The sequence below is a fragment of the Elgaria multicarinata genome, chromosome 1 (genome assembly GCF_023053635.1).
Source record: "Elgaria multicarinata webbii isolate HBS135686 ecotype San Diego chromosome 1, rElgMul1.1.pri, whole genome shotgun sequence".
NCBI classification, from domain to species: Eukaryota; Metazoa; Chordata; class Lepidosauria; order Squamata; family Anguidae; genus Elgaria; species Elgaria multicarinata.
In genome coordinates, this window is record NC_086171.1 from 42071424 (window position 1) to 42097065 (window position 25642).

The 25642-nt window shown below is 45.0% G+C and overlaps 1 protein-coding gene across 4 annotated transcripts in view; it reads left to right on the forward strand.

Moving 5' to 3' along the window:
- The window catches only part of CALCR (calcitonin receptor), a 183843-nt gene that overhangs the window by 72482 nt on the left and 85719 nt on the right, over window positions 1-25642 (forward strand). The gene's annotated exons all lie outside the window — the stretch shown is intronic.

The following is a 25642-nucleotide window of genomic DNA, read 5'->3' on the forward strand; positions in this document are numbered from 1 at the left end:
AAGTGAGTTTAAGGGGGGAAATGTAAAATAAATCATTAAAAAATCAACGGATGACCCAATTCAATTCAAATTTGGTATGCTTAAAGCTCTCACTAATATCTATTACTGTGCTAATTTTGGTGTCTTTATCTTTAAAGCTTACGCAGATGAAAGCATTTCTTTAAAATCCTGCTCCTGCACCCCAGCAGCGGCTCAGAACATATGCTCAAAAAGTAGGGGCTAGATACGGTGAATCTTTTGGCTTTATACCACAATTAAGGCAGGATGCATGGGAGCACTTCACAATCAAAGCAGATTATAAGGTGGAAAACTTCTGAGTCCTTTGCATGCAATTCGCAGTGCTTGTACAGTATAATGCTGGTGTGATAAAGCTCTATGGTGGTTTGACTGGTCTCAACATTTCAAACTTTTTGGCGTCAGGTCTTACTTGCCCAGGTCTTCATTTCACACTCCAGATCTTTTTATTACAGTCCATGACCAGACTGAAAAAGAAGCAAGGTATACAAGATATATTCATAAAAGCATACAAAGCAACAAAGGGCATGTCTACACCATGCTTTTTTCCTGGGGTCGTCCCTGTGCGTCCAAATGATGCACAGGGGATCCCGGGGGCAGGCAGGGATGATCCCTCCATTTTCCTGGGATAACTGCTTCACCAGTTATCCCGATTTTCCCCGCAGTCCTGGGACCATCCCGAAGACGGCAGCTGGTGTGCCACACGCTCCCAGGGCCTGAAACAGGCATGGAGCCGCATGGGGTGGCTTCGTGCCCATGGGAGGCGGAGGCAGCAATTTCTTCAATCCCATTCTTTGTTGAATTGTTTGATGGATTGATTGTATTTTTGCACACGTGATAGAATGCTTTGTATATATTATTTTTAAACATTGCTATTCAATTTATATAATCGTTATTTTTAATCTTCTTCCTTAACTTCTTTGTTGTCTATAGTACTCCTATATAGGCCAGTTGCTGGGGAACTTGGGTGGGAGGGTGCTGCTGCACAGTATTCTGCTCATGGGTCCCTAGTTGGACACTGTGTGAATAGAGAGCTGGATTAGCAGGGCTCTTCTTTAGTTTTTATGATTTGTTTTTAAAAATTAGATCCAGAAAAATAAGTGTAAGGAGATGTTAGACAAAAGAAAATGGCATGTGCTGGAGGTGGAGTCCAACGCCTTCTTCACCTTGAATTTTTCTGGGGAGTCATCAGTGTTAATAATCCAAGTTTCAGTGGACTAATCAGAGTTTGAATTTGAACCTTTGCAGCCCACTGGTCAGAGGGTAAAATATCACCAGTATCAAAGACCACAGAATCTGGATTTTAGCTGAAAGGATCTATTGGTTCTTGATACACAATGCTTTAAGATATTATTATTATTATTATCATCATCATCATTATCATCATCATCATCATCTAAGCGTTCTTCAAATCACACATAGGAGACATTTCCAATAGAGAGGACTTTCCCCTTTTTTTTCTTTTTAATACCCCCCAGGGGGTGGAATTTTGGATTAATTTTGGAGGAAAGCTTAAATCTCCCCTTCCAGAGCACCACGGTCCTAATCTGAATTCTAATCTGCGTATGTGCTTACACTGAAGTAAATAAGCCAATCCTGCATAGCTGTGCTAGGTGTGATTTGAAAAATGTTTAGTTGGGCCCTCATAGAAGATAATATTATGAATAGTGCTGTGCCAAAAATTCTCCCGTTTTTTGAATGACCATTCATATATTAGAAAAGAAATTGCTTTTGAAAAGAAATTCAGAGAAGAAAATTTCGGGTAAATTCTCATGCATTGGGTTCAGATTTCTTAATGCTTACCTTACTTGGGAGGAGTAAGTATTGTGTACAGGTGTCCTCTCTTCCATTGTACAATAATTTCTTCACAGCCTGTAACATCCTCTGCTTCCTGCACTCCAATTAAAGCCTAGCGGAAGACATCATGAGGTAATTCCACCCATAGGGCTTTTTCAGATCAGGAAATGCAAGCAGCCTGGGAGGCTGCAGAGCAATGGAGAGGTATATTCTGGTCATTTTGTTTCTGCACTGTTTTTAAAAATGCTGTGCAGGACAAAGTCCTCACAAGGCGATCTATGGCAAATTTAACAATGCAATTTAGTAAATGCAGATTAAAAGCTCAAAGAGTGAGTAAAACAAAAGGAAGCCATCATAAAATATTCAGGGAAAGGCTACCATGCGCACAGGGGGGCTTGCTAGACCTACCTGAAAGTCCAGTCGGGAAGAGAGGCGAGCCCACGTTGCAGCTAGTGCAGGCTGTTGCCCCAGTCTATGTGTCGACGCGATGGGGTAAAGGAAAGCCCCATCACGTCTGTCATTTTATTTTCTCTCTTAAAGGGGCCATGTACACAGGAGCGCACCAATGATGAAGGTAGGTTCTTTAAAAAAAAAGGGTTCCCCGCTCCCTCCTGGCCACGATCCCCCCCTGGCCACCTGTGATGACCGATCCCCCGCCCACCCCCCACCTGCAATGTCTGATCCCCCCGCCCTCCCACCCTCCATGTCTGATGCCTGCCTGCCATGTCCGATCCCCCCGCCCTCCCGCCATGTCCAATGCCCTCCATTGTCCCCTGGGCCACGATTCCCCCCAATCTCCCCTGGCCTCCATTTCCCACCCCCGATCTCCCCATGGCTTCCGTTTCTCACCCACCCCATGTCCTGTAGGCCTCGATTCCTGCCCCCATGTCCCCACCGTAGTACTGATGGCCGCAGCGCTCCTGTGGAGCACTGCGGCCCGTCCACCACTATTCCCACCAACTCAGGAGTAAATGCGGTAGCTGGGAAAAGCAGCGGACCTGGCTACATGCCTGTGGTCTCGGGCTCAGCCCGAGACCGCAGGAAAAACTGGGCCAGAAGCAGTTCCAGTTACCCCGGGCCCAGGGAGGGTTCACCCCTGCCTGAGCCCGGGATACCCTGTGCGTCATCTGGACACACAGGGGTGAGCCCAGGGCTCGCACCAGGCTAAAGCCTTGTCTAGCAAGGCCCTGAGTTTCCATGTGTCTGCGGATTCACTTTTTCCCTGATTCTGCACAGTAATGAAGTTACTTTCCTACTGCTTCAAGTTTAGCTCTCAAGCCCTGTGGTGCTAAGACACAGCAGAGCACAACATCTTTGAAAGGGTGTGTTGCTGGGTATGGCAGTGAAAGAGTGCAAGTGGCCCCAGATGTTCTAGTGAACGTGTATCTGACCCTGCTGCAAAGATGTCACTCTCTCTATACAGTTTTTTTTTTTAAGTCTGTCGAACAAGTGTAAGGGGCTTAAATTCCTTCCATGTGCGGTCCCTTACTGCAGTTGTGTGGTGTTGTAATGCAGTGGTCATGAGCTCTGAGAAGTATCGCAAACCAAGCTAGGGCTGCCCTGAGGCTGGAAAGGGGTGCAGCTGGCCGAAGCTTTAGTGTATGTACACACTGATCCAGTTTGCACATCGTGGCTCCTTAGAGTGTGATTAAACCCTAGGCAGTCGCAAACATGCAGGAGCAAGTGAGCATAATGGCCACCTGGGTTGTTGTTGTTGTTATTATTATTATTATTATTATTATTATTATTATTATTATTTATATAGCACCATCAATGTACATGGTGCTGTACAGAGTAAAACAGTAAATAGCAAGACCCTGCCGCATAGGCTTACATTCTAATAAAATCATAATAAAACAATAAAGAGGGGAAGAGAAAGCAAACAGGCACAGGGTAGGGTAAACAGGCACTGGGTAGGGTAAAACTAACAGTATAAAGTCAGAACAAAATCAAGTTTTAAAAGCTTTAGGAAAAAGAAAAGTTTTTAGCTGAGCTTTAAAAGCTGCGGTTGAACTTGTAGTTCTCAAATGTTCTGGAAGAGCGTTCCAGGCATAAGGGGCAGCCGAAGAAAATGGACGAAGCCGAGCAAGGGAAGTAGAGACCCTTGGGCAGGCGAGAAACATGGCATCAGAGGAGCGAAGAGCACGAGCGGGGCAATAGTGTGAGATGAGAGAGGAGAGATAGGAAGGAGCTAGACAGTGAAAAGCTTTGTAGGTCAACAGGAGAAGTTTATATTGGATTCTGAAGTGAATTGGAAGCCAATGAAGAGATTTCAGCAGTGGAGTAACATGGTCAGAGCGGTGAGCCAAGAAGATGATCTTAGCAGCAGAGTGGTGAACAGAAACCAACAGACTGATGTGAGAAGAAGAAAGGCCAGTGAGAAGAAGGTTGCAGTAGTCCAACCGAGAAATAACCAATGCATGAACAAGAGTCTTGGCAGAAGAGACAGACAAAAATGATCGAATCCTGGCAATATTATACAGGAAAAAACTGAATCCAGAATTGTGGGTTGTTGTGGGAGAGACAACCCAGAGTTAGAACCCATAGTTTGTTTTTGGCTTCTAGCTCTGGGTTGTCTCTCTCACAACAAATCACAATTCTGGGCTTGGGCATCACAAAACAACCTAGAAACGAAATATTCCTGAGTTGCTTAGCTCTGCACAGCTACAAAGTGAGCAATCGGGCAGTGAGAATTGCATGTTCCTGCTTCATTTTACAAACTGTGGGTTGTTGTGACTTGTGAACTGGGTTACTGCCATGACAAGCTCCTGCTTCTCAAAATTTACCGTTGCATCACTGCTTTGCTGGTTTTTCAAGAATCTAACAATAACTTGAGCTAGTTTCGTATGGGTATAAAGAAGAGGTGATAGTATTGAGTCATCTCATACCTCCAAACAAATTGCAGGTGTAGGCAGAAAAATAATGTTTTATTTATTTATTTATTTTTCTCTTTCATAATTGTTTAAATCTAGCCTTGACATGTAGGCCTTATTTTCTTTTATACAATTTTAGTTTATTAATCCACCTTCTTTTGTGAGCAGGAATAGAGGGAGTATTTACTGGGGCTGTTTTAGCTAATTCCATTCCGATTCAACATTGCCAGTTACAAAGATAACATATTCAATCAATTATAATAGCGGTTCCAACATGTTTCATGCTGGCTTCACAGTCAGGTGCCATCCATGTCTGTAGTTAATTTCACTGACAGCTATGAATTATTTCATCTGCATGTGACATTTTAGATAACTATATAAAGTCACCAATATTTGTGGTTCTCTAATCCTAGCCATATTTACTCAGATGGAAGTCCCACTAATTTCAATGAACCTCAGTTTCAGACTTCTAAAATAATTAATGAAGAACCTTAAATGCACCCAAGAGTGATCTGAGAGAGAGAGAGAGAGAGAGATGAAGATTTTGCCAACTGAGATATGTTCAAAAGCAAAGGGAATAATAAACCTATATATTATACTAAAAACTATATAAACCTATATAGCAGTATTTAATTTATTGCTTGAGGTCTTTCTTTGGCTCAAATTCCAAATTAATTTGAAATTTCCATTCTACGCAGATAGCTTTCTGGAAAAGAATCCTACATAATTCCAATGCCAGCAGCCACACCATACCCAGCCATTCCAGAGCCAGTGCAAACATTCATGTTTTTGAGATGTGGAAAAGAGATTAGCAGAATGCTAAAATCTCTACTTAGCCAAATAAATAATAAACCATGTATATTTATTGTTATTTGCTCATTAAAACCTCAACTTCTTCTGGAAGTCAGTGGTAGAATTTTAGACTTTTAAAGTGTACGCTTCTGTGCTGTTTTTCTAACATTTAAGCACACATAACAAAGGGAACATTTGACATATTGGTTAAATATTGGTTAAATATTAAATATTTGACATATTGGTCAAAGTTATGACATAAATATTGAGGCACAGAGGCAGAGGGAGCAGGGAGGGAAGTAAATTGTTACATGACAGGACCAAATAAACTGCCAAACCTTGTTTTATAAGGTGCTCTTGCTTAGCATACTGCATCCTCGTTGAACTTGCACATGATTAATACTGATTAATGAATAATTTGGAGAACCCTTGAACAGAACACTCTGTATTTTTGTATGTTGCAGAGAGTTTTTTTTCTAATTGGTGTCAATGGACATGTCTAGACCAGGGGAGGGAGGGGGGAGGAACTCGCGATATTCTGCTTGCGCGATCCTCCCCTTTGTTCACATGCAAGCGCGACATCTCGGGAGGAAAGAGGGATGTCGCGCCCGCCATTTTCTTTTTCCTTTTTTACAGAAGATGAGCACACATGTACTCCAACAAAAAAGTAAGTTTTTAAAAAAACCAATCCCAATCCCCCCTTACCCACGATGGGCACGGAGCGCCTGAAGAGCTCTGTGACCCGTGCCCAGTTCCCACCTCATGTTTACTCATGAGGAGGCGGGATGAAGCCAGGACAGGCGCCCACACACTTCCTGTGGTCTCAGGATGATCCCAAGATCGCAGGAAAAATCAGGCTACAAGTGGTCCCAGTTATCCTGGGGAAATGAAAGGATCATCCCTCCCTGCTCCCGGGATCCTCTGTGCGTCATGTGGGATGATCCCTGGGATAAACACTGTTCTAGACATGCCCATAGAGTGTGCTAGGATGGCCATGTGTTCTACTTTACAGTGGACAGTCCTTTATTTGAAAGGCCTGCCCATTCCAAGTCCAATCTAAAGATAGAAAAAACATAAAAAGGGAGAGCAGCAGTGTGTTGAAGTTGCCCATCCACACTTGGCACCATCCACACTTGGCATCTGGCCATCAAGCCATTTGGACTCAGTCTTCCCCACTGTAATGAGATGTGTTGTATTTCTATTTAAAATATAGTAATTCTAAATTTGCATCTATACGTATAAATGATCGTATGCAAGTTTTATGTGAATAGGTGTCCTTTTGGGGAGTGATGCGTACGTGGCTACCCTCTAGATTATGTTTTGTGTTGCAGGTTCAGAAAACTCCCAAGTATTCTGTCCTTGTCCCTTGTAGAAACCATCTTAGATTGTTCTCAGAAGGCCCAAATGATCAGTTAGCATTTCCAGTGTCAGAGGCAGTAAGCCTATATATACCAGTTGCTGGAGAACAGGTGCTGTTTCACTCATGTCCTGCTTGTGGGTCCCTGGTCGACAGCTGGTACATACATACATCCAGAGAGAGAGAGAGTCTTTAAATGAGCGCTCTAACCTTTTGAGATCCAAGACTCACCAAGGAGATTTCTACACCTGCCTTTCCAAATGACACACAGGGGATCCGGGGAGCAAGCAGGAACGATCCTTCCATTTGCCTGGGATAATCCTTAGGTGTAGAAAGGGCCCAAGACTCAATCACATTGGACCTACATTTAAGTTTGTACCAACTCTGTCTCTCTGGGGCAGGGCTGGGCAACTTGCGTCCAGTGGACATCATGCATCCCCCCGGATCTTTTTGTGGCCTCTCTGTCACCCCTTAACCACCAAATTTGTCATGGGAATTCACTGGCACAGCAGCTCAAAAGGGCGAATTTCCCCCATGTATTCAGGGAAGCAAGCTGCAGTTGCCACTGACATTTGGCAGTGCGGCAGTTTAACAGGAGAAAAGTAGCCCATTTTCCTGACACGACAACAAATTTGGGTGGCAAATTAAGCAGCAAGACGGGATCCCTAGTGAGTTCCTAGGTGAGAATTCAGCCCTCCATCTCCAGAATTTGCCCATGCCGGTTCTAGGATGACCAGACCCAAAGGCGGACAGGGCTCCCATGCCCTCAATAGTTGCATAAAATAGGGAATTATGGCAGGGGCAGCTTTTTGTGGAGGGATGAGAAAAGAGGTACCTGGTGAAATTTCCTCCTCCATAGCGTTAACTATTAAAGATGAAAAGTCTGTGTCCTCCTTTGCATTTAGTTACTTTTTCTCCATTTCTTTCTCACAGTCCTCTTTAAATAAAAAAGAAACCAAAAAAGAAAAGAAAGAAAATAGTGGCGTTGCTGCCACCATATGTAGCGGTGGGATGCATTTGCGTAATCCCAAAACAGCTGTTGAGGTCTGATGCTTCATTATTTTGTATATTACATACACTGGCACCTTACAAAGTCCCATAGGCAGGACAGACAGGTCCTGTTCTCAAGCAGCTTACAATCTAAAATGTAGGCTGTCGGGAAGCAACAGAGGGAGCGACCAGGGAGAGCTGGGAAGCTTTTGGACAAATGCCATTTTATGTACTGTACTTAGTCAGCACCGAGAATGAAGATGGAGAGGATAAGACAAAGGCAATGCAGAAATGGAGGGTTCGGAGAAGGGATTTGAATGAAGGGCAAGAGGTGGCGTGGTGTACGTATTCGGGGATGGAGTACCATGCCAAGGGGCAGCACGGGAGACTGCATGGAGACTTGAAAACATCTCAAGATGTTCTCCCATCTGCATCCTGCTCATATATGACTCCTTTCCTAACCTCAGAATCTGTGCCAGTGTAACACATTCATTTCCTTCTTGACCCACCCTGCAAGTAAAAGGAAGGGATGCACTTGAGTATTTGTATCCATTCTGCTTACTTCCAAATGTATGTTGAAAGCAAAGACATGAAGGTGTTTCACCCTGCTATCTTTTAATGCTGAGTCAGCAAAAAAAAGCCAAAGGCAAGGGGTGGAACCAGGAGTTGTGTGTCTGAAAGGATTTATTATTGCCGATGTGTTTCACCACACATAGAACACCAGCGCTCAGGAGATAAGTGATTTTATATTTTATAAGAATTGCCTTGATGAAGGACTGGATTTAGTCCGGAACGCGTCAGCAATAATAAATCCTTTCAGACACACAACTCCTGGTTCCACCCCTTGCCTTTGGCTTTTTTTGCTCACTCGTTCACTGGGGTTTCTTTTCTCTTTCGACTAACGTTTAATGCTGAACAACATAACAACAACAACAATACAATGCCATTTCCCCCCACGCTTCCTCCCCCTCCGTGTCTGCCTTGACGCACCTTGGCTGCCATCTTAACCTGAATGACAGGGGTGTGTAGTGTTGATTTGTTTAATTTTGGTGTTTGATACTAGTCTCATCTTTTTAAGCCCATCTCGAAAAGGGTGTCTGCAGGGAGTTACAAATGGCAATTGCAAATTACCATATGCAAATAAAAATAGCTACTTCTTAAGACCATGGGAGAGATGGCAACCTTAATTACGACTTTTAATTACTGCACAACTTTTAATTACGACACTACTTTTAATATTTGGTGTGCAAACAGCATGATAAGACTTAACTTAGGGCAGAATAGATCTTACATTCCCTGCTTCTATATTTATCATGTATTTATTGATTGGAAGTTTCCTATACCTGAACTTTTGGTGCTCTCTAGGGTTGAGTGGTCACTCAGCCACCTCCTCTGACTCTATAGTGAGGTAAGTTCATCAGAAGCCCCATCCATGGTTGCCTGTGTTTGAAGGCCTCTTTTGGAGGGGGGGGGTGAGGTGTCTCCGTGAATGTTGGAGTTGGGGAGGGGGTGTCATAGACTTTTCAGCCAGAGGAGAAGACATCTTGGCCTGGGCCTAAGTATGCATGGCAACAGTATTCTAATCTGCATATTAGCCTGGGAAGTGCGAATTAGATCAATTTGCTTAGAAATGTGAACCAAACTAAATTCTCCAGCATTCCGACTTATGAGACTGTTTGAAGATAAATGTGGGGAGGGGATCATGTATGCTGTTTTAAACTCCTGACCAGGTGACATAAACTGTTGAGGCTTCACCTCAAACCCTTTTAGTTGAGGGATGAATGCATTGGCATTGTTATCTCCTGCTAAAGGAAAATGATTTCACAACTCTTTGTAGCACATTTCCCAGATATGATATCTCTATTCCAGAAGGATATCCTGGGACATATTATAGAATCAGGCCTGAGATATCATTTGGGAGTTAATGTGTGCTTATTTTAACTGTGAGCTTTGATTGAATACATGTGTGTAGCGAAACGGTCATGTAAACACTCCACCACAAACCCATAAATTTACTGTGCCTCTCTGTTTAGATGTCAACTTCTGCAACACACAATCTATGTTAAGCAAAATAATAATCATGGAGTAACTATTTTGGCCAGGGGCCAGGGAGGTACTTTTAGGTGTGATCAAAGGTCTTTTTGGAATAGAATTTTGGGTTTGTTTGTTTTCTTTGAGTGTTAGGCACCCATGCCATATCATGCACAGCTTTGGAAACTTCCCTCAATTTCAAAAGAGTTGTGCTATGTAACGTGGGAGGCTATTATTCAAGAATTACATAGCCAAGTATGTCTTGGGCATGTAGAACAAGACACACAGTCCTTTGGATCTTAGCCTAGAATTGTGTACTACCTAGCAAGTAGTTAAGTGTATTTTATTCTCATTGAAATGGAACATGAGCAGTAGATAATAAAAAGAGAAAATAAAAGAAGCAATGACAGTTTTGTATGTTTATTTGTTAATTTATCTATAGGGGATACTTGAGGAATTTGATGTTTTCAAATTCTGTAATGTACCAGGACCAGTGAATAGATGGAAACATAACTCTCCACTGGATTTTCTAATTTTCCAAATGTTGCAATAAAAATGATCTCCAAACTTGCTCAAAAATGATCCAAATATGTATAGAAATGCACACACACACACACACACACACATATACATTTTCTCACCAAATGTGCACAGGAATGTGCATTTAAATACTGTGCGTTTGTGTGTATGTGTGTATGCAAATGTAAGTGCAATTTTCTTTAAAATATTGCAGGTTAATGCAAAAATGGATTTATAAGTACATACATGTGAAAGAACACAGAGTGAAAAGAGTAATCTGTCCATTTCTATGTATATCCTGCCTTTTTTTACAAGCATATTCAAGGTGATTTACATAAAACATAAAAAGATGTGCCTAAAAAAAGTCAACCTATAATCAGGAACAATCGAAACAACAAGCAGTTAAGAGCAGCAGCCGACATATAACAAATCAAAATCCTGAAAAAGGCCACCTTGGTAAATTTGTCTTCATAGGGCATGTCTACACCAGTCCTATATCCCAGGGTCGTCCCTGGATCATCCCTGAGCATCCAAATGATGCACAGGGGATCCTGGGGGCAACTAGGATCTTTCCCTGGAATATCTGGGACCACGAAAAACCCAATTGTTCCACAGTCCCAGGACGATCCCGAGGAGTACAGGCTGTGTGGCCGCTGCTCCCAGGTCATCCCTTCCTCCCTGCAAGTAGTGGGGCTCTTAAAATGGTCGGGGAGCTGCACGGGAGGAGTCTATGCCCATCAAGGCTTGGGAGCTGGTTTGGTTTTTTGGTTTGGTTTTAACTTACTTTTCCAGAGGAGCGCAATTGCGCTCCTTCTCCTGTTGCAGAAAAAAATGGTGGCCGCGACGTCCTCTTTCCTTCCAGGATGTTGCACGGCCATCAAGATGCTGGGGGGAGGATCGCAGAAGCAAGTAAGTCCGCGATCCTCCTCCCTCCCTCCCTCTACACCAGAGCTTTCCAAACTGTGTGTCGCAACACGTCAGTGTGTCAGCTGCAGTGTATAGGTGTGTCACGCGAACGTAACGAGAAACCTCTGAGTCTATGTGAAATAAGCAATACCAACTTGCATGCATTTTTACGTAGCAAAGGTGTCGATTAGTATGGTGCACTAGTATATTCCCTTTCCGTCGTATCCGTGTATGCAGACTACGGTCGAGGGATCATACAGGTACTGCACATGCGCAGTATGCATAATAGGGTCGAAACAGCTGATTCCGCGTCATTTCCGGTGACGCGGCTGCACCTGAAGTGATGTATTTGAGAAATTCCATGGGTCCAGTTTTTTGATAGAACATCGTCTCAACCGCCGCTCGATCGCAGCTCGACAGAATTGGTTCAATGTGAAAAGTCTTGGAAATGTATGTTATTATCTTGCAAATCATATATTTTTAAAAATATAAATGAAAGGTTTTCATGACATATGTTGTGTCCCCATACATTTCGTTATTACAATTTATGTATGTGTCCGTATCTCTTATAAGGGGTTAGTTTAACCTCCAGTTTTCTAGTAAAGCTGAATTACTGTGTCACGAAATGATGCATGTCTAAAAAGTGTGTCACCAACATGAAAGGTTTGGAATAGGGATGTGCTCCGCTTCTAATCGGACTGGCAAATTAGAAGCGGAGCGGGGGGCTTCGCCTGCCCTTAAGGTGGAGGCGAAGAGGATTGGGGGGCCGGCGGAGCGTGGTGAAGAGGATCGAGGTGAGGGCAGATACTTCGCCTCGATCCGGAGCTCCGCCGGAAAGGTAAGTGGGGTTTACCGGGCCCTGCCGCTGTCGCTGTCGCCCATGCGGTGACAGCGGCAGGGCCCGGTAAACCCCCCTCCTCTCCCTTACCTGCGTCCATCCACAGTCCGTCGGCTTCTTCAATTGAGCCCGCGGTTCAACTAGGAAGTCTAGGCCGCACTTGCGGCCCAGACTTCCTGGTTGAACCGCGGGCTCAATTGAAGAAGCCGACGGACCGCGGACGGAGGCAGGTAAGGCCCTCCTCCCCCTTGGTCCCTTACCAGGCTCTGCCGCCATCGCCGCACGGGCGACGATGGCGGCAGGGCCTGGTAACCACCCCCCCCACACTCCTCTCCCGGCCTTACCTGGCACCACTCCCCTCCACTGCAGAGCTCCGATTCGGAGACGGAGCTCCGCAGCGAAGAGGAGCGGAGTATGGGCGGAGCGGAGCGGGGGGTCCGTGCACACCCCTAGTTTGGAAAGCTCTGCTCGACACCCTATGGTGTAGACATGCCCACTGTCTGTCTCAAAGCAGATCATGAGAGTCACAGCAGTTGCTGGACAACAATCTTTAGTCACACCACTGGTGTTTTTTGAAAGCTCAATAATAATAGCAAGAGCAATGCCATTAGAACATGTGCATCCCACTGCTAGTGGAGAAGGAAGCACACCATAGCTTGGGATAAACTAGGGCCTCTTTATTTAACAACAAGGGAGAAACAACCCGTCCCCGGAACTGCATGTGAAAAGTGTGGGAATTAATCTCAGGCTACTTACCTGGTTTAAGGGCGAGCCGCTCTCTTAAGCCAGGAGTCGGGTAACCCGGCCCCTTTCTTTGGGCCTTGCTAGACCTGGTGGAAAATCTGGGGGATAGGAGGGGAGACCTCGCATTATGAATAACGCGAGATCTCGCCCTTATTCACACATGAGCCGTGACGAGCTCTGGAGGAGAGCCATCGCGGCCGCTATTTTTTTCTTTTAAAGCGGCAGCAGCAACGCAGGATCCAGGAAAGGTAAGTGGTGAAAAAAAAAATTCTCCTTCCCCCCCCCATCCGCAATCTCTCTGCCCTGGCCCCGTTCTCCTTCCCCTCCGTCCGCCATGTCTGATGCCCCCCCTGCCCACCATGCCTGATCGCCCGCCCTCCATGCCCGCCCGATCACTCACCCACCATGTCTGATGCCCCCTCCACCACCACCAGGCTGCAATCTCCCCACCCTGGCTCCGCTCTTCCCCCCATCTCTCCCGCCGGGTCCGCTCTCCCCCCCAGCTCCCATCTTCCCCCCACCCCATGATTCCCCCCCCCCCGGCCCAATGGGCACAGCAGCTTGAGTAAGCCGCATTGCCGGGGAAAGCCGCAGAACCAGCTAGACCTTCTGCAGCCCCGGGCTCAGCCTGGGGCTGCGGAAATACCGGGCCACAACCAGTGCCGGTTATCCCAGGCCAAGGGATAAAAAAACCTTGAGTAGATAAGGCAGGAGGATGTCCAAAGGCATACCATATCCAGACATGTGAGCCATGAAACGTGTGACAAGCAGGAGCTCTGGGTATGCCAGTCACCTAAAAGGTGCCGGAGTGGTCACTGGCATAGCAAATTCCCACACATCCTGCTGACAAATTGACCTATTTATCCATCCTCCATGTAAAACCTCAAGTATGGAGAAGGCAAAAACCTTCACACACCTTGTGGAAAGGAAAAATTCCTGCTCAGCCCTCCCCACAAAGGGAGCGAGTGGGTAAGGGGCGGGACCAGCCTTTATAGGCTCGGCCCTGCCCCTGCCTGCAGTGGCCCACGTGTGCAACATGTGAGGCCTTTATTCCTCTCCTCCCCACCGCAACTACTGTTTCTCACCCTCATGCCGTGCCAGCCCAGGGGGATAAAAGACTTTTCGGGAACAGAAGCCAGTTTGGAATGCATCACATATACTGCATGCATACAAATAGTGGATTTTGGAGTCAGGACTGAAGTTGCTTAATGCACTAAGCCACACCCTCAGCTGCTCCTACATGTATGGCTTGGATGATTTATCCCAGCCCTAAATTTAGGCCTTTGGGAAAATATGCATGTAAATCACTGTTAAGGATTCCTGTGCTTTTCATGATTCATGGACACAGGGAATAGCACCATAGGTTTTACAAAATATATAAAGACAGCAACATACTAAATTATCCACTGAGGTATTTTTTTATTCTTATGTGATCTATAGCTTTGGAATGTATGCAAAAGAAACCTTTCATGGCCAGCTTCATATCTCACTCACATTTTGGACTATAGCAGGAGTGAGCAGAAGGTAGATCTCCAGATGTTTTGGATTTCAGCTCCCAGAAGCCCTTGCCAGCCTGGCAATGGTCAGGAATGCTGGAAGTTGAATCCAAAACATCTGGAGATCTACTTTCTGCCCACCCTTGGATTACAGTGTACCAGAATTAGCAAAACAGTGACTCATTATCAGGCACTCAGGCTCAAGGGCAGGCAAGTATCTTGGGGCCAACAGGCAGATGGCAGTAATCAGGCAGACCATAAAAAAAACCTTGTTGCTGAGGTAGGCCATCTAGCAGTGGCCTGCCTCAGCAACAAGGGTCCCAGACACAGAGAGTGTAACAGATCTTGGAACTTTATATAAGAGTAGTGTAGGATGTATCTCCTGGTGTCCTCTGATTCTCTGGCCAGGAGAATTATGGGCTGTTGTGTGAGTTTCTTGTTTAAACTGTGTTCAGTTCCCTTCTTCTCTTAGCAGCACCAGTGGTCTAGGAATTAGGGTACCATTTTGTGAACCGCCCAGGGAGCTTTGGCTATTGGGCGGAATAAAAATGCAATAAATAAATAAATACCAGTGCCTGATCTGTAGGGCTTCCAGTTTAAGTTCCACAGCACCTGACACTCATGAATGATGGCATTCCTGGGAAATTCAAGTGTAGCTCTTGGGTAGCTTGAAAAAGCAAACAGAATTTCAAAGGGAAAATCCTAACGTGCTTTGACATTAAGGTAAACTGTGTTGTTCATTTCCGTTTATAAATATTGTTAATGGGGAATAGAAAATGGGAGTCCTTTTAAAACTGAGGGTATGTATTGTATTTAATTTACACATCCAGAAGTGGAGGATAAGGGAAAGAATTTCAAAACAAGCCAACAGCCTTTAGGAGCGGAGCAGAGACTAGCTTTTGTCAAGGAAAAAGTACAGGAACCCAAACTGCGGAGAAAAGAGAGAGAGAGGAGGACTTGAGGCAGTGGTGAGGGAAGAAAAGTTTTGTGGAGAGGAGTGGGGGGGACTATGGAATTGGGGAGAGAGATTTTGAAAGAGGAAGAAATGGTGATAGTAGGGGCAGTGAGGCTTCAGGGTAACAGTCAGCAGTAGAGTGGGGGACTGAAGCCTTGTTCAGGAATTCACCAGTGCACATGAGGACTTAAAGGCCCTATTCAGAAGACGCCTTAAACCAAGGCTTTAACCATGGTTAATAAAGCAAAAAGCCTTATTCACTGTGGTTAAAGCTGTGGTTTGAGGTGTCTTCTGAACACGACCTGGCTTTCTGGCTTAACCACCATGGTTAAAGCCACGGTTTAAGGTGTCTTCTGAACAGGCCCAGAGTAGGTAGACCATGCTGCCCCTGCCCTGGTGCACTGGCCCCACCCCCTAAGTTCAGACCCTGCCATGTTGAATCGGCAAGGTCGGAACAGGAGCTCTACTCACATTCGTTTGAACCTGAGTGGAATTCTCTGCACAATCAGGAACCTTGATAAGGCAAAATCCATGATCGTACGGGCAGTTCTACTCATGTTCAAGTGAACGTGACTGGAACTACCTTTCAGACCTTGCTGATTCAACAAGGCTAAGTCCGAACTGAGGGGGATGGGGTCAGAGTGCACAGCCCTGTCCCTCTACACACTTCAACCCTTCACATGTTCAGGCAGACACCTCAACAGGGCTTAAGAAATAGTAGTGAGGTGGTGATACATTTTTGTCCTCAAGTACACAACAAATTTGGCATGCTGCTCTTAGGCTAGGGCAGGGATGGGCAACCTTTAGACTAGTTAGGTTTTGATGTGAGTTACAATCCAACAACATCTGGCAGGCTAGAAGAGTCCACCACCGCTGACATACAATACAGTATGATATGTAAAGGCCTTTGGTTTCATGATCTTGAAATTATTTGTAGGAGGGTCTTTGCTAATATTTCTAATGCAATTCCATGGAATTCAATAGCAAATAAAAGGAGTTGACAAGGTAAAGGGCAAATAGCAACAGGCCTCAGAATGGTAAGGAACGTGGATGGATCATAGGCATACGTTGTTCGTTGGGCAGCAATGGGAAAAAGTTATGCACAATAGTTATTTCAAGCTAAATCCTCAGTTTGGCTGTGCTATTTCCACTGGCTATTTGTAAACACTCCTTCATCTACTACACATTCACACAACACACAGCATTTCCTAGTAAAAACATGTCACTTTTTGTGATTTGATCTCAACGCAATCAGGCTTTTTAAATATGACCTATCAGGCCTTGTTGACATCCTGTTCCAATGAAAACAGATGAAAATTAAGCAAGAGGAAGTCATGGTTTTAACATCACCACTTCATTAAATAATGCTAAAATTAGCTTTCTAATTCTGCCTCTGAAAAATCGGGTTGAGTTAAGGAAATCCTTCGATAGCCAGTAAAAAACTCAAACGTTTCCCCCATCTCTTTGTAAAGATGAAAGAAAGGAATCTAATTGCAGCAACTCATCACAGATCTATTTGTTGCCTCCCATGCTGGTCCAGCCACTTGGAATTAAGATATGCTTATTCTCAGAGCTTTGATCTAACATGACAGCCTCAATTCCCAGTTTCAATTAAAACAGAATCATCACTTTGCTAAACACGCCATTAAACATTTTTACAACTCCTGACACAACCCAGTCCATTAATTTTTGAATTGTGCAGGCAGAAAAAATATATGATGCTCTAGGATTGAAATTAACCATTTAATTAAAAAAAACTGGCGAAAAACATTGCAGGCGAAGATCTAGTTTTGCTCATTTGCTTTAAATTGTGTGTCTGAGAATATTCTAAGTCTGTGTAATTATTTTTCAAACTATAGCAAAAGTTGCTTTTAGTGTGAGATTGTGAGCTTTAGTTTACATCCACTTTTGAAGAAATTTTCTTGACACGTTGTCCATCTTATTATGGGATATATTCTTTGACAACCCAATCCCAAACAAATTTACTTCAAAGTAAGTTCCATTGAAACCGGTATTCTTGTGATTTGGGATGAGGTATTTAAAAATGTGAGGACTAAAGGAAGTTGTCAGGGTTCAGCCCTGCCCATACCTGGATTGTAGGGTCTCCTCAGAGGAGCAGGAAACCCCCATCCCAACAGAACCCTACTTCACCAGAGACCCTAAATAGCTATTAGATCCAGACATCTCTGTCTCAGGACCAGTTGTTTGCATTCCTGGTTGGTTCTTGGACCTCCCCCTCCCCATAACTACCCCCCCCAGGGCCACAAAAGCAGAAGAACTTCAGTTAGCAAGATGCATGTGAGTCTGCTCAGGAGGAGGGCAGTGTTGGCCAGTGGCTCTCGTGTCACCCCAAGGCAGCCAGGTCCTCGGGCAGGGTGGAAAAGAATTGTTCCATCACCATGGCGTCCAGGGCTTTCTTCAAGGAAATGATTTCCACCGCTTCAACCCACATGTTCAGGGTTTTTTCCACTCGAGTCGCCAAAGCAACAAAGCTGTCACGGGAGTCAGATTTCAAAGTTCTAAACTTCTGCCAGCAGTTCTCAGCAGATAGAGCAAAACGCTGGCATACTATCTTTTTAAATTTATTATAGTCCTGAGCATCCTGGTGGGGAATCATGCTGAGCAGATCAGCAAGGTCTCTGCTAACTTCAGCCTGGAGGACAGCCATCCTCTGATTCAGGGGCATCCCCTGATCCTTACAAGCGGTCTCGAACAAAGCAAAAAAGCTTAAAATGTCCTGCCCTTGTTTGTACATTGGAATTAGTTTCCTGTTGAAGTGGCCCTGATTCCTGGGGCTCTCACGAGGTTGAAATTGAAGTTAGAGGGATTTCATCTGTAATTCGATGGCTTCCGTCTGTCTCTTCTGGAGTAATTTTTGCACCTTAAGCATCTGGCACGACTCCCACCTGTTGGCAGCCTCGCTGACCAGATCATCTTGGTCGCTTCCACTATCCGTGTCCCAAACTCCTGCTAAACCAGCAGGGGCCTCGGCGCCGAGCAGGACAGCCCCAACACTCTTGTCGGCGGCATCCTCCTCTCCGGCCTCTGACTTCTCCTCCATCAGCCAGTCTTCCTTCAGCGGCGCACTAGCCTCTGACAGCGCTCTGCTCCCCATGTTGTCCGCCAAGGTAACCGTAATTTCTCCAGGCGCCCCCCGGACCATCAGATAACCATTACAGGGTTATCCAATGCCTCTTGCATCTTCCCTGACTACTAAAATAACAACCTTCTGGGTACTCCAGGCAAATCCGTTACCCGTCCCTCACGGTCACCATTTATTCCCTAAAGGCTTGGTTCAAAAAATCCCACTGCTCAGCCACCATGTGAAGGAAGGCTGGGGTTTACCCAGCACCCCTGCAAGGTTGGCTCCTGGACCAAACATCTAGATTCCCAGGTAGCCCCCTCCCTAGCCCTGTCTTTAGTCAGGAAGAGCCATACCTTTGAGAAATAAAACCACACGCACACACCTTAAGGACCAAAGCAAGTTTATTTACACAAATTAAAAACTAACTCGTAAGGCTCTGGTCAGGCAGCGAAAGCTGAGGGGAAAGGAAAGAAGGGGAGGAAGGGGGGGAATGAGGTAAAGTGTAAAGGAAAAGTTAGCAGCAAACAATCACTCCATAAAACCATTAACCCCGTTCTAAAACCTGCCCCAGTCTCCCCTAAAGTATCCAGACACTTCAAACATAAAAAGCTATCTAACCCCGAGCAGCATCCCCCAGCTCGGGATAGATCTTCCACCCTATACACGTGTAGCCTCCAGGAAGATGAAGAGCCTTGGCTATTTGCTTCTTTATCCCCTTGCCGGTCGACAGGCCCTGTGACCTGCCTCCACCAATCCTATGCCCTACCCGGGCCGCTGGCGCCTCCTCCCTCAGGAGTGAGGCCCCCTCCACAAGTACGTTCTTTCCCACAGCAGGAACACATCAACCTCCCAATTAGCCCTGATAAACTCGCAGGTGCTGTGGTAGGAGTCGGAAGTGCTGGGCACAGCCAATTACCCAGCTATGAAATCGACCTCGAGAAGTATTCTCCAACTCACTCCCTCTGGCCCAGAAGCCCAGGCCAAGTTAGACAGTTAAGCACAATCATCCGGACAAGACTCAGTTGAACAAGACCACAGGCATTTTGGACTGTCCTTCACAGTAGTGAGTTCCATAATTTAACTATGCACTGTGTGAAGAAGTACTTCCTTTTATTTGTCTTGGATCTCCCACCAATCAGCTTCATGGGATGACCCCGGGTTCTAGTATTTTGAGAGAAAAAGGTCTCCCTATCCACATTCTCCACACCATGCATAATTTTGTACACCTCTATCATATCTCCCCTTAGACTCCTTTTTTCCAGGCCTTTAGGCCAGGCACTTCCAATGGCCCCCTTTCTTCAGTGAATCTACCTCCTCACTGCCATTGTCACCAGTCGCTATTGCTCCTTCTCCTCTTTCTTATCACTGCTTCCACTTCCTTGCTTGACAGGCAGAGAGCCAATAAGCAAGGAGGCAGGGGCATTTCCTGCTCCTCCTTCTCACCACTACCTGAGCTTGAGCCTGAGTGAGAAGCAGGTGAACAAGCTGGTTTCAATGGGAAAGAGGAGGAGCAACTCCAGGGGGATCATATCAGTGCCCCCCTACTGAGGTACGATGCCTGACCATGCCTACCTTTGACGCCAGCCCTGCGCATGCCTCAGTGTCCATTCAGTGGTGGCAGCAAATTATTTCCCAGCATAACATCTCGCCAGCTATTTTGCATGCTTTAATGTTTTAATATTTTACAGTTGTTGTTTTGCTTTGTTAAGATTTTATTGTTTAAAATTGTTATACACCGCCCTGATGCCTTTTAACAAAGTGGCATATAAATGTTAATATTTTATTATTACAATTAATAATAATAATAATAACAACAACAACAACAATGCCTTTTCTGAGGTGAGAAAGAGAGGCCAGTCATGCAGAAACTGTGCATAAATTGCTAAGGATATCTGCCTTATGACTAAGTGATGGTCTTTTTCTGCTTCACTGTTACATACATACATATATATGAACACATCTATTCAAAGCTAAGCCCCGTTGATTTTCTCTGGGAATGTTATGCATGTGCTTAAATCTGTCCCACAAATCATGGAGGCTTCCAAGTGGTTAATGTTGGCTGGACCATGGCCCCTGAACTGGTTATATAAAAAGTGTTATGAAATATTATTGTAATTTAATTTAATAGTATCCTCTAAAGGCTTAATAACCAAATGTTAACTGCTGTAAAAATTAAGTATGTGGAACCTACTGCTTTAAAGTCATAAAAAGGTACATTACTAGACTATTTCACTGCACCAGCTATCTTAAATAGCATATAGCACAGATAATTCTAAAAATAAAAGTAGCACCATACCTGAGCAGCTTATTTCCTGTCTATTGAAAATAGATCATTTGGTTAAAACATGATACAGTCTAAAATTCTAAGCTCACTTACTAGGGAGTAAGCTGCACTGGACACAGTGGGACTGACGTCTGAGTAACCTATGCATAGGGTTGCAATGTCACTCATCCTAAGACTATGCACAGCGAACATACCTCTTTCCCACATTAGATCCAAGTGATTATGGCGGGCTACAACTTAATGCCATTCCTGAGCAGTACTTTTCACGAGAGCATTGATCCAAGTTCAAGTGATGAGTAAACCACAGAGCTATGAAAATACAGAGCAGAACCATTTTAGAAGCTTCCTTTGGAAAAGCACATACTGAAGGCAAATTGACAACCACTCTCTATAGTTCAACAATTTCTACTTTTCTATTTATAGTAGAAGAATTATTCTGCATTTCCATTTATATATAGGAATTAGCATATGCAAATTTATATGTATAAATTAGTAGGGGTGTGCACAGACCCCCCGCTCCGCTTCACTTGCAGATCCGCCATTTTCCGGATCGGGCCGCTCCGCCCCGCCCCCGCTCCGCCCACTTCCGCTCCGCTCCGCCCGGAGCTCCGGATCCGGATCCGGAGCTCCGTTTCCCCCCCCCCATAGGCTTGCATTGAAAGCTAAAAAATTATACAACTTTTTTTCTGTTCAAGTTAGAAACCTCATGTTTGGCACCATGACACCTCATGGGGATATACACACGCATGCCAAGTTTCAAAGCAATCCCATCATCCCCTGATTTTTGGCGAATTTTTGAAAATCGGGCACCCCACACACAACATCCCTGCGAGGTGGGCAGGGGAGGAGGGAGGGAAGGCAGGCAGGCATGCAGCTGGCATTTCTGGGGGCATAAGGAAGTGAGCCAAGGATAAGCCAGTAATGCATATAAAATGGAATAAATCAATCAATAAACAAAGGAGGGGTGGAATTAAAAGCAGCAGTGTTGCTCAATAAACAACAAGAAGAACTTTTTTTAAAAGGCTATATCTGTCTTTTACCAGCAATAGGGGGACGTGCCCGGGGGAGGGGGAAGTAGCTGCCAGTTCAAGACACTGACAGCCACAGCTCTGAGAAGAAGTAAAACGCTCACTTCGACTCAGAACAGGCATTGCTCCACCACTGAAAAGTGACCATTCACTTCAACTCATGATAGGCATTGCTCCACCGTTTTACTCTCTTTGGAAGGCTCTAATGGCCTTCCAGTGCAGGAGAGAGTGGGGGCACGTCCACGATGAGATGCCCTAGGGGAGCTCATCCCCTTGCACCACATCGATTCAGTTGTTCCCCAAGGTTAGGGTGGGGAGCAGTGCTGTGTTTCTATCTCTTATTCTTGGCTTAGTATATGATTTCAGGTTGTGTTTGTGCATTTGGTGGGGCTACTGTGTTAAAAAACACGGGGAAAAGCCCGTTCAGATGAAGAAAGAGAAGTTTCCCAGAATCCCAAGTTACCTGTTTTGCCTATGCCCTCCTCCAACTTTGGGATCATCATGACCGGGAGCTGACTCTGCCCCTCAGCCCTTTGAAAAAGGTATTTTTCCCGCCGATTTTTTAAAAACGTCTAGCCCGCGACCCGTACGATGCAGAAAGTTGAGAGTGGTCTCAAAATGACCCCCATCCACGACTCTCTGTGCACAAGAATTTCCAGAACGATAGCTTAACCCCCCCCCCAGTTATCCCCGATTCTTTCCCTCAATGCAATCCTATGGGCGAAAAGCCGAAAACGCAGTTTGAGCCGTGCGGTTGACCCGATTTTCACAAAAATATAGCCCGCGACCCAGACAACGCAGAAAGTTGAGAGTGGTCTCAAAATGACCCCCATCCACGACTCTCTGTGCACAAGAATTTCCAGAATGATAGCTTCAAAAACAACGTAGTTATGCGCGATTATTTGCCGCAATGCAATCCTATGGCGAAATGTTTTCAAGATGGCGACCGGAGCGCTCCGCCTGAACTCAGAGCTCCGAAAAATGGTCGCTTCTCTTCGCCTTGCTTCTAGGGGGTCCGCGGTCCGCTCCTACTCCGCCTCTGGGTAAGGCGGAGCAGGCCAATCCGCTACTGCTTCTACGCTCCTAATCGGAGCGGAGCACATCCCTATAAATTAGCATATGCACATTTGGTGTCCTCTTCTGTTCTCTCCTTGGGTGATACGTTTCTTCTTTTTCGGTGATGCATAAGTGGCCACCCTACCAGGGCCAGAACCAACAGAGGAGGGGGGGTTTCCATCCTCTTCGCTTTGTCTTTCTGACCCCCCCCCTTTCTCTCCCCACCACCAGCCCAGTGGGCTACTGGGGGAAGGACAGATTGCTCTTCCCAGAGGTCTGAACTGATTGCTTGCAAAGAGCTTTTGAAATTAAGCTGAGGGCCGCATGAAATTAAGCTGAGGGTTGCATGTGGCTGCAGGGTGCAGCTTACCCACCCCTGGTCTATGTAGTCTGATTAAGTAGCTTTGTGCTTGTTCACAACTGTCTTCAATGATTAATCTTCAGATGGTTGGTTGTAAGCCATGACAGGGCTGTGTGACCTGGCTGTAAGGTGCGCGATCAGGATCATGGCCATTCAGGGTGGAAAAGAGGGTGACGGGGAGATGCTGAGTGAGAAAAAGAATGATAAAGGAGAAAGGGAGAAGGGGCAGGGAGAAAGAAATGCAACTAGGAGATAGGTAAGGAAGTAGATAAAAACTCTGTTCAGACAACACACTAAGCCACGGTGGTTAAGCATTTTGAGCTAAACATTATGGCTTAGTGTGTCATGTGAACCATGACTTAGCATGTCATGTGAACCATTGCTAAGCATGGTGGCTACATAAGCATGGTTTAAACATGCTCAGTAACCATTTGCTGCAAAAGGTTAGCGGCCTAACCCTGGCTTAACATATTGTCTGAACATGTTGTCTGAACTCCTCACCTCTCATTCTTTCTCCTCACCTCTCATTCTCTCTTACTGTCAACGATGTCACGCTTACTCCGGTCAAGGAAGCTCGTAGTCTTGGCTTTATATTTGACTCCTCGCTCTCCTTTACTCCTCACATCGAGGCAGTAGCTAAATCCTGTCGTTTCTTCCTGTATAATATTGCCAGGATTCGACCATTTTTGTCTGTCTCTTCTGCCAAGACTCTCGTTCACGCACTGGTTATCTCTCGGTTGGACTACTGCAACCTTCTTCTCTCTGGCCTTCCTTCGTCTCACATCAGTCCGCTGGTCTCTGTCCACCACTCTGCCGCTAAGATCATCTTCTTGGCCCGCCGCTCTGACCATGTCACTCCACTTCTGAAATCTCTTCATTGGCTTCCAATTCACTCCAGAATCCAATATAAACTTCTCCTGCTGACCTTCAAAGCTCTTCACGGTCTAGCTCCTGCCTATCTGTCCTCTCTCATCTCACACTATCGCCCCGCTCGTGCTCTCCGCTCCTCTGATGCCATGCTTCTCGCCTGCCCAAGGACCTCCACTTCCCTTACTCGGCTTCATCCTTTTTCTTCTGCTGCCCCTTACGCCTGGAACGCTCTTCCAGAACACTTGAGAACTACAAACTCAATCACTGCTTTTAAAACTCAGCTAAAAACTTTTCTTTTCCCTATAGCCTTCAAATATTGAGTTTGTTCTAACTCTATACTGTTAGCTTCACCCTACCCGGTGCCTGTTTACATTTCCCTGTGCCTGTTTGCATTCTCCTTCCCTCTTTATTGTATAATCTACTCATTAGATTGTAAGCCTATGTGGCAGCGTCTTGCTATTTACTGTGTTATCTGTACAGCACCATGTACATTGATGGTGCTATATAAATAAATAATAATAATAATAACAGGCCCTATATTTTTTACCTTCATTCGATTATCTGGAGAGTGAGCTAATAAAAATGTTAGTGGGCATTTAATCAGAATCTAAGCAACGTATTATTTGCAACGAGGGCAAGCCAACCTAATCTCAGTCTGGTGAAATGGTTGAGCAGTTGGAACTAACTGTCCCACATTGTAAAAGGCTGCTTAGCAGGCATGGAGATGGAGACAAAAGGATGAGTGGTCTTGGCTTCTGATACCCCATGATATATTTTCTGGCAGACCAACATCCCCGCCCCAACATTCATTTATCCAGAGCACAAGCAGCAGTGCCATGCAAGCCAATTACCTTTTATCCCTGCAAAATTGTTCCCAGCTTTGAACGAACAACAGTATCAGTAAATAGATATTCATGAGAAAATTCAGGGGGGAAATGGAAGCAGGGTTCGCCACGCCACACCAAGAAATCTATTCATTCTCTCTGGTTGTTGTGGCTTGATTGTCTTCAGTCACTGAATTAGATAATATATGGATGACTTTTATAGGACTCCTGTGTTCACCACCCAAAGTCTCATTTTCTGATTTTGAGAGGATTATACCCTCATCTTGACTATTACCATTATATATATATATATATCTCATAACCCAAAGGGCAGTCTTCCCCAAGGTGGTACCTTCCAGATGTGTTAGACTACTCACAGCATGCCCCAGAGAGGGGCATGGATCCATAGGCTAGCTGCAAGAGAAAAATTAGGGAAGTCTGACCTGTACAGGCCAACATTGTTAACTTTTTGGCACTAGGTCAAGACTTTTCTCTTCTTCCAGGCATTTAACAGCATATGTTGAGTTTTTTAACTGACCATAGAATAGTTGTTTTAAATAGATATTGTCTGTCCTGGTATGTAATCTGTTTTTATGCTTTTTATGGTTTTAAAATTTGCATATCAGTTTTTAATGTTCAATGTTTTAATCTTTGTAAACTGCCCAGAGAGCTTTGTCTATGGGGCAGTATATAAATGTCATAAATAATAATTTATTTATTTATTTATTTATTACATTTTTATACCACCCAATAGCCGAAGCTCTCTGGGCGGTTCACAATAATTATTTTACACACACATATTGTCTTGATCAGCAATGGAT